Raw genomic sequence first — 16,233 nt, 5'->3', positions numbered from 1 at the left:
GTTTGCACACATCTCAGGAGGGATTTTGTCCCACTTTTCTTTGCAGATCCTCTCCAAGTCATTAAGGTTTCGAGCTGACATTTGGTAGCTCAAGCCTTCAGCTCCCTCAACAGATTTTCTATGGGGTTAAGGTCTAGAGACTGGCTAGGCCACTCCAGAACCTGAATGGTTCTTTTTTTATATATACAAATTTTATTTATAATACAGTTAAAAACAAACAAACATTGGATTTAATGTGACATTCCAGTATATACATTCTTATTTATTTATTTATTTATTTATGAGACTTATTCTTATCAGATTATTCCACTTTTTACAATCAATTCTTCATCTCTACATATATCTAAGTTTTATATACAATACTTGTTCTAAAATAACATATATTTCTATCTTAATATTCATCTTTAATCCCAACCATCCTCTTCAAATTCCTCCAGCGGTAAAATTTATCCCACGTTTCATAATAAACTGATCCACATTTATCTTTTAATATCATTGTGAGCCTGTCCATTTCCGCACATGCTAATATTTTATGTATTAACTCTTCCTCTGTGGGAATTTCCTTGTTCTTCCATTTTTGCGCTAAAGCAAGCCTAGCTGCAGTCAGGATGTGTAGCAGCAGTTAGATTGTTCCCTTGTCGTATTTTTCTGTCGCTATTCCCAACAAGAAGAGTTCAGGTTTTAACTCTAAGTCCAGTGTTAATATATCCCTCAACCAGTTTCGTGTCCTGTTCCAATACTCACGAATCTTTGGGCATTCCCACACATATGGTAGTATGAACTTAATAGTTCTTCTTGACCCACTCCTTTGTTGCCTTGGCCATGTGTTTTGAGTCATTGTCATGCTGGAATACCCATCCATGACCCATTTGCAACGCCCTGGCTGAGGGACGGAGGTTCTCACCCAAGATTTGATGGTACATGGCCCTGTCTATCGTCCCTTTGATGCGGTGAAGTTGCCCTTTCCCCTTACTAGAAAAAAACCCCCAAAGCATAATGTTTCTACCTCCATGTTTGATGGTGGGGATGATGTTCTTGGGGTCATAGGCAGCAGTCCTCCTCCTCCAAACACGGCGAGTTCAACTGATGCTAAAGAGCTCGATTTTGGTCTCATCTGACCACAACATTTTCACCCAGTTCTCCTCTGAATCATTCAGATGTTCACTGGCAAACATCAGACGGGCCTGTACATGTGAGCAAGGGGACCTTGCAGGCGCTGCAGGGTTTCAGTCCTTCATGGCATAGTGAGTTACCAATTGTTTTTTTTGGGGGGTGACTATGGTCCCAGCTGCCTTGGGATCATTGACAAGATCCTCCTGTGTAGTTCTGGGTTGATTCCTCAACGTTCTCATGATCACTGAAATTCCATGAGGTGAGATCTTGCATGGAACCCCAGACCAAGGGAGATTGACAGTTATTTTGTGTTTCATCCATTTGCAAATAATCGCACCAACTTTTGTCACTTTCTCACCAAGCTATTTGTGTAGCCTTGTGTAGGTCTACAATCTTGTCCCTGACATCCTTGGACAGTTTTTTAGTCTTGGCCATGGTGGAGAGTTTGGAATCTGATTGATTGCTTCTGTGGACAGAGGTCTTTTATACAGGTGACAAGCTGAGATTAGGAGCACTCCCTTTAAGAGAGTGCTCCTATTCTTTGTCAATGAGCAAATGTACAAAATCAGCAGGGATCAAATAATTTTTTCCTTCACTGTAAATAATTTAACAGGATATAGTTATTACTGCTAAATTATATAAATACTTATTAAATTATATGACATTATTAAATTAAGTATTAGTAGACAAAATTATCATTAATAAGCTAGGCAATCATAAGGAGAAACAATATATGCTAAATCTGATAAACTATAATCACTCTCACTGTAAGCAACCAAGTGTACCAGATCCACATTTTTAAAATCACTACACTTGAACAGTTAAAACCAGCAGATCATAGAGCAATTTAACATCCCATAAAAATATGCTTTTTTCTTGTTACATAAGTAAGAGGGTAGGAAAATTTGATGATGATAATGACGGTGACCAAAGCTGGTGGAAAAGAGTTTTCTTTGACCAGTGGAATCTGAAACAGATTCTCTCTGCTGGCACTATGCTAGAAGGATAAGACAGTTCATCAAGTGGCCTAGACTTCTGCCATTAAGAGCTTTATAGGTCACAACCAACACCTTGAACTGCCCTCAGAAACAGATGGTAATCAGTGAAGTTCGCAAAACTGAAGTGTAATATGGGCTGTCCTAGGGCTCCTAAAGACTTATCTCACTGTACTTCGCACCAGTTGGAGGTTCCAAATGGACTTCAAATGTAGTCCCACTGCAGTAGCTCAGATGAGAAATGACCAGAGTGTGAATAACTGAGCACTGGGAGTCATGCTCCAGGAAAGATCATAACTGGTATACACACCGCAGCTGTGCAAATGCTCTCCTGGTCATGCCTGCAACTTGCTGTTCAAGCAGAGGACATGAGTCCAGGAGAACCCCTAAGTTATGAACTGGATCTGAAAAGGCTAGAACAATCCCATCGAGAACAGAGGATGACATACATTCAGATCCTGAGGCTCCATGCACCCAAAGCCATTGAGTCCAAGTTTTGCCAGGGTTTAGTCAAAGTCTGTTGTCTCTCATCTAGATCCCTAGAGCTTCCAGGCATCGCGAGAGGGCAGAGACAGCATTACAGAGACAGCATCACTCAGGTTGTCATGTGTGGAGATTTATTTTGCTCAAATAAAGTTTCTGGGGAAAAAGTATTATTTTTTTCAAATGCCACATTTTTATAACAGCTTTAACACTGTTAGAAAAGAGGGTACTTGAAAATTAGATACTGTTACCTTTATAGCAATAAATTCTATCTGCATATATAAACCTCATATGATGGAGAAAAAGAGGTATGCATTATGACTTCCAAAGAAATACAATATTGTTACCATAGGCTTTATTTTTAAACCTTTTCTCAAGCAGAATTCTTGATAAGAAATTAAAATAGAAAAAATTCTCAAGAATGGGGGTACAATATAAACAGCCTAATGCTTTGCAGATCCTTTGAACTAAAATTCCATAAAGCACTGCCAGCACACACAATAGTTCCAGCTTTAAGAAGGCTATAATTCAATATACACATAGAGTACCAGATTATGTATACTTACAATAGAAGGATTCTTCACATTTATGTACAGAGCAGTTGATTCTTTCAACACTGAAAATTTGCAGACACATACAGAAGCATGACTCAAGCAAAGATGGCAAAATACAGAGAGAAGTAACATCTGAATTCAGAACAATAAATCTTTTCAAAAATAAATTAAAATATAAGCTAAAATAGAAAACCAGAAAGATCAAAACTCTTCAAGATTCATAGAAGCTATTTAAAATTCTGAAGAACAAAAGCTCAGCAAAAGTGTGTACCACAGATTGGGAAGTCTCAAGAAATCTAAGAAGATGCCAGTTTTGTTAATAGATTAAGGAAGCCATAAAAGGCAAAAAAAAAAAGGTTCTCCCAAATAAAGGCACTATTGCTCATATAAGTCAAACAAGGAATACAAAGGGGAAAAACAAATTAAAATTGATAATAACACAAAAAAAATAATTGAGGAGTATATTGCTACGAAGATTAAAATAATTTTAAAGGTTTATTTAAGTCTAAGAAGTAGGAACTGGATGAGAGTTCCTACCATTACACAGCAAAGAGGAAAAATGAATAGATACATGCATGAACTGTTCCCCCCCTCCCCCGAAAACTGCACTGGAAAAACTAAGCCTAGTAAAAATAAGAAATACTGGTAGACCTGAGTTACGAATGTAATGTAGCCTGCCCATTCCATTCGTAACTCAAGGATTTCTAGGAGTGAATCTTGTAACTTGAATAGATCACTCCCTCCTTTCGCCCACACATTCTCTAATCGAATGAGCAGGTCGTTAAGTGCACATGAGGTATCTCTGGGTGGGGAAGGCCATGGGGGACCTAGCGATGGAACAGGCCACCTGCTTCAGACCATTCAAGACCTCCCCTGACCCACTGAAATACCTCATTCTCCCTTGTCTGGGATCCCCACAATTGCTCCCCCCCCCATCCTGCCATGCCAGGTCACTTACTTTGTGAAGATCTGTCTCCTCTCCAGCCTGTTCTTTTGCCTGTTCCTGGCAAGCGGTGAGCAGAGGGAAAAAGGATGAGCATGCCCTGCTCGGCTTCTCTGACACACCAAGGCTGCCTGCCACTTCTGGAATGACAGGCAGCCTCGATGAGTTTCCTCCAAAGGCTCAGCACAGAAAAGTGTTTGCACACCATTAGGGAGGTTGGGACAGCAAACTCATGTTGCTTCAAACCTCCCACTGTCATGCAAACTCTTTTCGTGTATAGACTGGAAGTTTTTGGGTGCCCTGATCTCGCGAGATTTCAAGCACCCATTCTCTGCAAAAGCGAATGGGTGCCTGAAGTTGTACAAAATCAGGACACCTAGCTTTACCAATAAGAATGGAGGCTCCACTCCAGGGCTCCATTTTTATCAGCAATTTGCTTGAGGCCTTTGCTGACAAGAACAGAGGCCCAGAGGGAGCATGCTCCCCTCTGGGGCTCCGTATTCTTTGGCAAAGTGCTTGAGAAGGCCTTTGTGACAACAATAAAGGTCCGGAGGGTCACACACACCTCTCTGGGGCTCTATTTTCACAGGTACAGTGCTTAAAGATCTTGCCAATGAAAATGGAGGCCTGGAGGGATGAGTGGGCCTGTCTGGGGCTCTATTTTCTTTGGTAAAGGCCTCCTCAAGCATTTTGCTGAAGAAAACAGAGTCCTGGTGGGAAGCATGTGTTCTTCCCAGCCTCTTTTCCCAGTGGCAAAGGCCTAGAAAAAAGGCTTTTGTGCTATAAATGGAGACCTACAGAGATGCACATGTCCCTCCTGGCCCCATTCTTGGCAGCAAAGGCTTTTTGCAAAGATGGCAAAAGACTTTAAAAATAGAGGGAAAGCTTCAATGTTTCAGGCCTTCCCTCCATTTGCAAAGCCTTTTGCAGCAGATCTCATCCAGGCCTCCGTTTGCAAAGAACAGAGGCCTAAAGTACAATGAGATCATGCGGTACTTTAGGCCTCCATTCTTTGTGAATGCACCAAAGGCCTGAAGCACTGAAACAGACCAAGAAACCAAAGGCTCTCTAGATCTTCGCAATGTGAGTATCCACAGGCCTAGTGCCTATGGAGACCCTGCATGGGGAGGGAGGGTAATAGGCAGGGTGAATGTTGCAGTGCCTCTGCAATCGTTCATAAGGGTGAACGCTCTCGTGATGCTGCAACATTCGTAATTTTGAGACTTATTCATAAACACTAGGTGGCGCTTATGGTGCAACTTCAAATGTTCGCTAAGTGAACATAATAATAATAATAATAATAACAACAACAACAACAACAACATTCAGTAAATAATGTTTTTTTATTGTAACAGGGATCACCACAAATATGTATAATACTAATAAATTAAATTAAAAAGCACCATGTAAAAATCAAACATATTTAATCCAGACATGTAAAATGTGCACAATTCCAATAAAGACACATTTACCTAGTATGCTGCCAAAAAGACATGGCCATTATAATAATTCCTTTTTTATTTATTTACATATTGCAGAAATGAATGAAAAATGCACTTTATTAATGAAAGGGTCCTAAAATACACAGCAGGTGCGGCAAGATTTTGAGATAACTACTCCTAGATGCGTAGATAGATTTACTGGGTTTTATGTATAGTTTTATTTACTTTTTAGTTCCAGATTGTTTTTTAGTTTTATTGCATTATATTTTACCATAATTTGTATTGTCCTTATATATTAAGGTAAAATATAGATGAAATAAAAGCTATGTCTTTAATTAATTACTCTAATTTTTAACAATTTTTTGTTTGCTCTCTGAACCTAATTACTATTTTTTCTATCTTTTTAAAGAAATTGGAATTATGAAACTGTCATAACTGGCATAACCTTGATCCCAAAAAGTTGTTCTTTGCAGGTTTTAGGTAATTATATAGCATTTGCTAACATTCAGATGTCATAAAATCTTTTTAACAGTGCAAAACAGCGTTCTAGGAAAATAATCACTCACATACTCTTTAAAAGAAATACAATTACAAAAACTGATTCAAAATTTTAAAAATTATTTTGCTTTGTCCACTAAAAATCTTATCCATCAAAAATGAAAATCATCTGAAGATTAGAAATTAATTTATTTTTCATTATTGCATACAAATAATGATATGCAAACAAAAATGAAAAGATGTAAAAAATATTTCCTTAAATACTAGCAGCTGCATCCAAGCAGGATGCATCTGGCTGCATCCAAGAAGAGAGTCTGTTCTGGGGCCCATTCTCTGGAACATCAGTCTTCCAGAGAACAGACTTGCCTTAACCCTACTAACTCTTGTAAGTCTTTGAATACCTAGTTTGGTTACCTTAGGATCTAGGTGTGTGGTTAAGTTTATATTATGCTTATGTTTATTGGGTTGTTTTATTTAAACTGCTGTATAGGTTACTTATTATTTAGTTTTGAAGATTTTATCTTGTTTTTCTTCATTGTTAGTAACCCAGAGTTATATTTGAGAGGGATGGCCATATGACTATGGACTTTTTCAACATAGATTAGTTGCATTAATACTAATGATCATTACATTAATAACTTCTATACTTCTATTCCCTTTTAAATAATCAAGAATAAATCCTTTTGCAAAATTAAAAATTCTAATATGTCTCTCTTGTCTTGATGTTTCCCCCATGTCTACTAAACTTGAAACTCCATCATCGATACCAACAGAAAACTGTAGAAAACTTATTTTAAACAAAGAAGAAATTTCCAAAACTGCAAGTTCTAAACTAGTAAGTCAAGCATAGATAAAGCCAGCATAGAGTAACAAGTTTCAGAAATATGCCAATAGAATGGAAATCCATTTCAGCATCAAGATTCTGGTTTCTATTAAATGAAGAACGCCTCAGAGTATACCTCCAAATAGACATAAATATATCCAGATACACTCTGAAATTTCCATTTAGTACTGCAGACAATTGATACAGAACAATTCATTCATCCACACATACATTCAAAGGAAAATCCATCTTTCTATACAATTGAATGAAAAGCAAATAGAATGACAAGAATTATTAGAAAGCAGAGAATATGATTAAATGGACAGTGTTCGCAATATAAAATAAGAATGATCCAAATTTCTGCTCAGATCAATAGATATCCTTTAGTTCATAGATCAGTGATGGCGAACCTTTTAGAGACCGAATGCCCAAACTGCAACCCAAAACCCACTTATGCATCGTCGAGTGCCGGGTGGGTGTGGCCCATTGGCTGGGCGTGGCCCATTGGCTGGGCGTGGCCCATTGGCTGGGCGTGGCCCATTGGCTGGGCGTGGCCCACTGGGTAGGCATGGCCGCAGTGATAACGGCAGACTGGGTGGGACTAAAACATTCAATCAATCATTTCCAACTTTACAAGACCTTTTCTTTTCCGGCAAGAAGTTGAAATTGACTGATTGAACCTTTTTTGTTTTTGTGCACACGGTGGCGGAGGCCTAAAGCAAAAAAGTTTTATAAAACCCAGCTGAAGGCCTAGGACTGGGGCGTTCGTCACCACTGTCATAGATAGTCTAAAATTAGAGGTAAGCGAGATGACAGACAAAAATCAAATTATTCCAGATGATTAAAGCTAGAGTATTGCAAGAGCTCCAAACAGCATTTCCAAACTATAAGGACAGACAGTAAAGTGGCAGATATTAATTTATTATTTGTGATCTATTTTTCCATGAGGCTATACTAGGCAGCCATACTGCAATAAAACAGAGAAATGAAAAGAAGTGTGAAATCGAATTTGGGTCGGTCACCGGGACCAGAGATTTACTCTTCCAAGCTTTTGGATTCATGCTGGAACCCACCTTCAGGGAATTTCCCAACAGACCCCTTGTCAGTTAGCAGGAGTGCTGAATTACCACCTGCCTATCAAATACAAAGAGCCGAAGTGGCGCAGCAGTTAGAGTGCAGTACTGCAGGCCACTTTAGCTGACTGTGTTCAGCAGGTCAGCGGTTCAAATCTCACCGGCTCAAGGTTGACTCAGCCTTCCATCCTTCTGGAGTAGGTAAAATGAGGACCCAGATTGTTGGGGGCAATGTAAATGTATATATATTGCTTACTGGTGTACACCGCTTAGAGAGTGCTTGCACTTAAAGCGGTATATAAGTCTCATAAATAAATAAATAAATACTTAGGAGCCGGGCACTTGGCAGCCCAAGGAAACAACAGCCAATCGCCACCAATCAACACACCAATCAACCAATAGGAAGGCAACACAAAGACACGACTCACAGAACAGCCCAAAGCACATATTCCAGTAGAGAAATTCCTCAAAGATGGGCTCCAGCATGGGTCCAAAAGGTCAGTAGAATAAATCTCTGATCCCGGTGACTGACCCAAATTCTATTTTGCATCATTATTCTAGGATACATATATTTGCCTTCATTCGTGAAGTGTAAACATAACAGTAGCAAACTAATGGAATAATAGAATAAACAATGAAAATGGAAACAATGAGAATATAGTGATATGAGAATAAAAGATGACCATGTAGAGAAGCAAGGAAGGAGGGAGGAGGTCGTGCCTGCTATCAAATTTAGTGTAGTATCCCCCACTGGGTCCCAGTCTAACCAGCAGAGCCAGATCTTGGGCTCTATATAGGAGGGTGGAGAAGATCTCACCTTGGAGAGAAAAATGTTCCATAGGGCAGGCACTCCAGCAGGGAAGGCTCTTCTGGATCCCGGTAGTCGAAGTTCTTTAACCAACAGGATCCAAAGTAGGTTGTCTCTGCTGGCACAAATGGGGCGGGCTTGTGCTAGTGAAGTGGTTCTCAACCTTTTTAATGCCGCGATTCCCAACCGATCGTAAGTCGAGGACTACTCAACCGGTCGTAAGTCGAGGACTACTCAACTGGTGCACCACCGTTTGCAGAATGGGAATTTTGGCGGGCTCAGCAGGGCAGAGACAGCCTGGACAATTCCTATTGGCTTTTGAAAGCCAATAGAATTAGACTCTATTCAAGAGAGTCCATTCTATAGGCTTTCAAAAGCCAATAGAATAAAAGGGAGTAGCACAGCTAAGGAAAAGGGGGGGGGAAATGGCGGACTGCGTTGTTTGGCGACCCCCATGAAATGGTCGTTCGACCCCAAATGGGGTCCCGACCCACAGCTTGAGAACCGCTGCTCTAGAGAATGGGGAATGTGCAATCTTGAGTCTTATTCTATTGCTCATATTTCATTGGCATGATTTTCAAAAACATCACACTAAGTGCTAGCATCATTCCTACCGAAGAGGCCCAAAATAGCTAAGAAATAAATAAGTTGTTCAAAACTGAATATAGGTAAAATATTGATAACAAAACTACCTTCAAAACTATCCCTAGTGAAATAAAGTTATTTCAGGAAAGACAATTCCTAAAATTCTGTAAAAGCTATGATTCTCTGTACAGTTACTTTCATGCTTCAGTTATGCATTCAGTTGTTATAATTTAGTCACTGAAAACAGATGTAGATGCCTCTGTTACTTGCATTAACATTGTGCAAAACATCTGAAAGAGATGCTGGGAAATGTTTAAATGTAAGAACAAAGCACTTCTTTTTGAAGTTACCACTAAAAGACCTGTTTCTTTTATAAGCCTCTTGTATCTGCTTTGAAACTTTGTTCCCAATTATCTCCTAATGCATGAAAAAACAAATCGTGGAAGAGGACATGGCCAGAAGAAATTTTGAAAAGGCCATCTTGAAAAAAATCTTGCAAAAGATGTATACGCTCTAACAATTTGAAGAGAAGTGATTTGTTCATGCTCCTGAATAGTGCATAGTCCTTTGGATGTTTTCAAGCCTATTTTTCTTATGTTATAAAATTTATGTTAAATACCTTTTTGGGTAATATATTTGCACAACTGTTAACCTCAACTATTTTACTTTAGATGAATTTAATTTTCCTTTACGTTTAATTTAAAATATCATCCCATTTCAAACAATTGGCATTAACATTTCTGAACAGATTGTAACAAAACAAAACCTACCTCACCTCATACAAAAGTCTCCATTTGATTGTCCCCAACTCTATTTTGCTTTGTTAAAGTCATGTGGTAAACCCTCGTGCATGAGATTAACATGCCCATGTCCAACCAACAGAAGTAGCCTTCTGTGACTAGGTCTGTAATACAAAATTTCTCCTTTGATAATAGTTGGTGTGTTTTTTCTCACTGTATAAAATTGAATGATTAGATGTCCATTTCTAACAGTCAAGCAGATCTGCTTTGTGGAGAAATGAAAAATAAACAGTTTTGCTCACAGTCAGAAATTTAAATCCGTGTAAAACCATTTAAAGTGTGCTTATTCCAAAGGAAGTCTAATTTAAAAATAAAAATGCCATTCTTGGAGAGGGAACGTCTTATTAGAAATGTCGGTTTGAAACGCCAATTTACATCCACCTTACAACAGTCATTTTAATTTTCGGCTGTAAGCATTCATCTCTTAACGAATGCTCTTTTTCTTCTTCTTTGCGATTCACTTAAAGCAGGAGTACAGTACAGGCTGATCACGTGATTCCTCAACAGCAGATCCTGCGGACTAATTGCTTAAGGCCCGGATTACACTAAAGCCATAAGATTGGGAGATCTATAAACTGTGCAGAAAGTGAACCAAGAAGATAACAAAAGCACTAGGTATGCATGTTTAATAGCAAGCCAAACAAAAGAGCACTTAATAGAAAGTTCCGATTCCCCCCCTCCCCCGGAAAGGACAAGAACTGCATGGAAAATGCATTTGCTTCAACACAAGAATGCTACTTCTCCATTTTTTATTTTTTTTGTCATCACCTGGGTGACAGAAGCCAAACGGCAACGTCGGTTCAGCACCCGCTTTTCATAGGACTTCTCTATTGGCACAATCCTCACTATACCCAACAATTATCCAGTAAAACTGGTTACTGTCTGACACTCTAAATACACTTCATGACTATCAAACGCTTGTCAGGGTTTGGAAATGCAACAAGCCCCTTTCCCTCTAAAGAAAGCTGGGCTTGTTTTCATCTTTCTACGCACAAGAAACCGCATCAGGCAGGCGGACAGAAGCGTGGCCTGTAAAGAAAAAGGAATGTGGGCAATGCCTGTAGACAACAGACCGGTCAATATCCGCGGGACTTCAGGTCATCGCAACTAGGACGGAGAGGAGCTGATTTCCAGCGCAAACCCTTCGCCACCTCATACGGACGGCTCGGAGAAGACGGAAATGCAAAAGCCGCTCGTTCGGGTGTGCGCGCGCCTGGCCGGCCAGTTCTATTTACTCACCCCCCAGCCACGCGCTCGCTGAACCCGGCGTCTCATCTACCCACTCTCCACAACAGCCGCTAAGCACGCCGGCAGGACCCGGATGCACATCAAACGAAGAAATAAATAAATAAATAAAATGCCCAACGGAAGTGAAGGAAGGAGGAGATCGAGAAGGTGCACAGTCCAGACTTCCGCTTTTGGCTTTTTCTACCGCAAAGCGGAAGAAAACCTGACCCCAGAGATTGGTTAAGAAATCGAGGATTTTATGTCCCCATCAGCACCTGGCCAGGAAACAGTCTTAGGATACTATTCTCAGACATCCTAGATTTTTTTTTCAGTCGTATAAAATGCGACTTCGATACCTGCAAGGCTGCAGTTGAATGACGGAATGAGTCAGAGTTAAAGGAGCCATCGGAGGGATTGAGACTTCCTATAACTTGAACTTGTTTTAAATAAGAGACTGGGGAAACGAAAGTGAGAGGGAGAGGAAAATCTAAATCCCCTTTAGCATAACCTTTTACTGACCATAATGCAGTATTGCAAGGACTTGCCATAAGCGCATTTCTCTACGTCCTGACAAGAGAAAGAGCGCCTAAGAAAGAGCCTGGACATCAGTGCCCTCTATCTTCTACCTGGAGAAGCGGGACTATCTCACGCTAGATGCTTGGTGCAGAGTCAGGAAATGCAACCGAGAAGTTGGAACTGAGTCGCCTTTTCAAAACGCTACGGATCTGAAGAAATAGCCGTTTGTTTTACACACACACACGCACACACACACACACACACCCCGGCCCCGGATCTGAAGAAATAGCCGTTTGTTTTACACACACACACACATACACACACACACACACCCCTGCCCCAGATCTGAAGAAATAGCCGTTTGTTTTACACACACACACACACACACACACACACACACACACCCCTGCCCCGGCTTAGAGAATCTGGGAGAATGACAACAGGTGTCTTCAATACATGAATGCACCGTCAGATTGTTCCAGAGGGAGCTATGTTTTCAGCACAGATAATACAGTTTTCTTTCCCATTTAGCAGATAGAGAATTTGTGAAAGAAAAACCCCAAAGTATTTTCAAGATTCCTACTTCTACCTGAAAAAAATTGTTATCTTTCTGGATTACTCCATTTTGCTCCCAAAGTAATCAGTCTAACCTACCCCAGCTTACTATGAGGGTGAATAACAAGGATCTGAAAAAAAGCTTACAGTTGATTCCCAAGTATGCCAATCTTCTCAGTTAATTACCATTTAATTAATCATGAATCTGCTGGCAAAGCCCCAAACTGCTAAGATTACACAACACTAAATAATAAACTTGAGCCTGTTAGGAATAAAATTTTAGAATAAAAAATAAAGTTAAGTGACACGTACTCTGTAAAATTTCTAAACGCAGACAGAAAGATTTCTACACAAAATTTCTACACGTACACTGCAAGATTTCCACACAATTTCTACATGTACACGTACCTTGGAAGAGTTCTGCACGTAGGCTATAGGATTTCCACATTGAACTATAGGATTTCATGATAAAGTACATATAAGGGAATAGGTGAAGCAAAATAGTAAGGGGCATGGATAATGTATTTTGTTTAGGCGATCCTGATAAGATTGTAACCTCAGAGGAGGGGCCAAGGCGTCGGGATAGAATGTATATAATGTGTGTTTTCGCTGTGACTAGGTGTGGCTCAAATATTTATTTGGAATCCACCACGCTTTGCAAACCGTTGTAGCCAATAAATCTCTGTCTAATTTCAACTTGCAGTTTGGTGTTATTCAGTGGGCTAGAATTTCTACCAACAGTTTTGGCGCCCAACATGGGGCTCGAGACCGGGATCGTTTGTCTGCACCAGATCCAGAAGGTGATGTGGAAGGCATGCCCTGTCGATTTCGACAGTCTATCTCATCTTGTTGGTAAAGGAGCAGCAACGCTTTCCTCGGCGAACCCATAGAGTTGATATTAGACAGAGATACGAATTGAACCGGTGTGTGTGTGTTGCTGGCTTCCGGGAACTGGGCAACTCCGTGCACGGACCTAGGTAAGTGTTCTGGAGTGGCCAGTATACACTGCCTAGGCAGTCGGTGGGAAGACTGGGTAGGCCTGTGTGAATTTGAGACAGTGTGTGTGTGACATCCCAAGTATCCACTTAGCGAAAGTGGACCTCTGATATGTGAGTGCATATCTAGGGGGATCAGGGGGGAGTGAATTAAGTAATTTATGTGAAGTCTCAATTAGAATACACAGGACGGTAAACCAGTATGGGCAACACAGAGAGTACTCCAGGAAAGAAGTGTTTGAAAAAAATAAGAAGGAACCCCAAATTGAATATAGATAAAGAAAGTCCATTAGGGATTTTGTTGAGTAATTGGGGAAAACCTCCATATAATGAAATAATTAGTAAATTAGACATAACCAAGGAAGATATGGTTAATTTGTGTTGTTTTCTCTAGTGGGAAGATGAAAAAGTAGAGTGGCCTAGATTAGGAACAAATGACTATTTTGCTTATCAGAATTTATATGAGTATGTGTCAAGGAAAACATGTAAATCATTAGTCAATGAGTTAGACTATGCTTTAATTTGGAACCCAGGTAAATGGGTCACCTTGACTATGAGTGGCCCTAGCCCTCATAAAGTAACCTCAATATATTTACAAGAAGAAGAGAAGAATGAAATAGAGGAAGAAGATGATGAAAAATCCATGAAATATTTACCCCCACTTTATAATCCTAATCTACCACAACCAACAAATGTACAAATACCTATTCCACCACCCCTACCAGCTCCTGTAACACAAGCCCAGGGAGCTGTGAGAGGTGGACCCTATAAGGTATTAGTAAAAGAATTGGAACAATTGAAGAAAGATATAAAGAATTTTCCCTTTAAGGATAAACCACTACAGGCTTTTCCTTTAAGAGAAGTACCCAATGGAGTAGATGGCCAAGGACAGGCCCGTATCAGTTTTGTACATGAGCCTTTAAAGGCATCTGAATTATGCGCCTTTAAGAAAGAAATGAAAAGCATGATAGAAGATCCAATAGGGGTAGCAGAGCAACTGGATCTGTTGTTAGGAGCAAACATATACACATGGGATGAATTAGGAGTGATACAGAACATGTTATTTACAGCAGAAGAAAGACAGTTAATTCAAAGAGCAGCTCATTTGGTCTGGACTAGGGAACATAATCCCCAAGCACAGGGGGCAATTTTGGCAGATGTAAAGTTTCCTGTAGTAAGACCAAATTGGGATAATAATAATGCTGCAGATAGACAAAACATGGAAGATATGAGAGTATTATTAATAAGAGGAATAAAAGAAGCTGTCCCAAAAGCACAGAACATGAGTAAAGCTTTAATGATAGAACAAGAAAAAGAAGAATCTCCAGCTACATTCCTCCAAAGACTGAAAGACGAAATGAGGAAGTATTCTGGAACTGATCCAGATGACCCAGCAAATACTCTTCTGGTAAAAATACAATTTGTGGTAAAATCCTGGCCAGATATAAGTAAGAAATTACAAAAATTGGAGGGATGGACAGGGAAAAGTATAGATGACTTGTTAAAGGCAGCACAAAAGGTATATGTGGAAAGGTATATGTAGAGAAATTTAGACAACAGATAAAATGATGGTTGCCACAATAAACCAAGTAATAAAACAAAAGGAAAAGAATACAGAAGGAAAATGGATATTACCTGATGGATAGCAGGTGTTGAATAAAGCCATAACACGTGAAGTAATCCAAACACTCCATGAGGGTTTTAGAAGACATGTTTCTGAAAGGTATGGCTACAGGAGAGTTTTCACTGTTGTGAAACAAATAACGGCCGGATGTCTCATTTTGCAAGAAAGTTAATAGGCAAGCTCTAAGAGCAAAGGAAATTGGGAAAGGAAAGGAGCTCATTGGCTTTTGAACAGTTCCTTAAAATTATAATAATAGTTATTTGTTTGCCAGGAGAAAGTATGAAATGAAATATCTGTATGTGAAAGTGTTTATACAAGCAGTTTGAATGGAAGTGAATGTGTGGCTATGCTGATCCTGTGTGTGTGTGTGTGTGTGTGTGTGTGTGTGTTTCTCCCCCATCCCAGACTGTGAAAGAAACAGTAAACTGAAGATTTTTTTTGCTGTTACTGTAAAAGTGAAATGGAAAATGCATGTGAAGAGAAAACTATTTTGTTAGTGGTGAAATTGTTGCATAATTTCTTCTTCTTTTCCTGTCTCTTTCCCCCCACCCCCAGCCAGCTGTGTTGCTTTAAGAGCAAGAAAGACAGAAAAGAAAAGGGGGGGGGTCTGATCTTTTTAACTTTTTTTTTCTGCTTAGAATTCTAGTTTGAGGAAGGTGAGCTGGATGTGAAATTTAATACCCATTCTTGCAGTAAGAAATAAGGTTATTTTTTTTAAATAAATGAAATATGAGAAGAACTGGAATACACCTATATAACCATTAACCAATAGAAATGACTTTGAATTGATTCGTTTAGATTTATAAATGATTTAACCTATTTAATGGAAATTTGTTTCCATCTGAATGGAATCTGATTAAATTGGAATTTGACAAAAATTATATTAAAACCAGAGAGTTGATACTAGAGTTTGATACAAAACTATTTCAGTAACTCAGAATATTTTATTAAGCTTGTATTTATTTATTTTGTGGAGTTGCTTTTTGTTGTTGTTTTATTTATTTATTTATGTTTTTATCTCTGTGCAGGACACACTGATAAAAATAAATAAATAATAATACCTAAGAGAATTGAAGGAATTATAATTCAACCCTTGTTTAAAATGAAGGAGTTGAGAAAAAAATTAGGATTATAAATGAGCTATGTTGTTTTGAATAAAGATTTGTATGCAAACGAACTCAAGCAGAGTTTGGTGAGCG

The 16,233-nt window shown here is 39.3% G+C and overlaps 1 protein-coding gene across 2 annotated transcripts in view; it reads right to left on the bottom strand.

Annotated features, from left to right (window-relative positions):
- The window catches only part of LOC120297793 (sodium-dependent phosphate transporter 2-like), a 92,896-nt gene extending 77,569 nt beyond the window's left edge, over window positions 1-15,327 (bottom strand). The window contains exon 1 of one of the 2 annotated variants that reach the window (XM_039320822.1): window positions 15,046-15,327. The gene's annotated coding sequence lies outside the window, so the exon portion shown is untranslated. Of the gene's footprint in view, window positions 1-11,190; window positions 11,633-15,045 lie in introns of those variants that run through there. The other variant, XM_039320817.1, reaches the window with a different exon arrangement.
- Window positions 15,328-16,233: the final 906 nt, after the last annotated feature.

Source organism: Crotalus tigris, unplaced genomic scaffold, assembly GCF_016545835.1.
Source record: "Crotalus tigris isolate CLP2741 ecotype Arizona unplaced genomic scaffold, ASM1654583v1 scf7180000023710.216627, whole genome shotgun sequence".
Classification (NCBI taxonomy): domain Eukaryota; kingdom Metazoa; phylum Chordata; class Lepidosauria; order Squamata; family Viperidae; genus Crotalus; species Crotalus tigris.
This window is presented reverse-complemented; position numbering and strand designations above follow the sequence as displayed.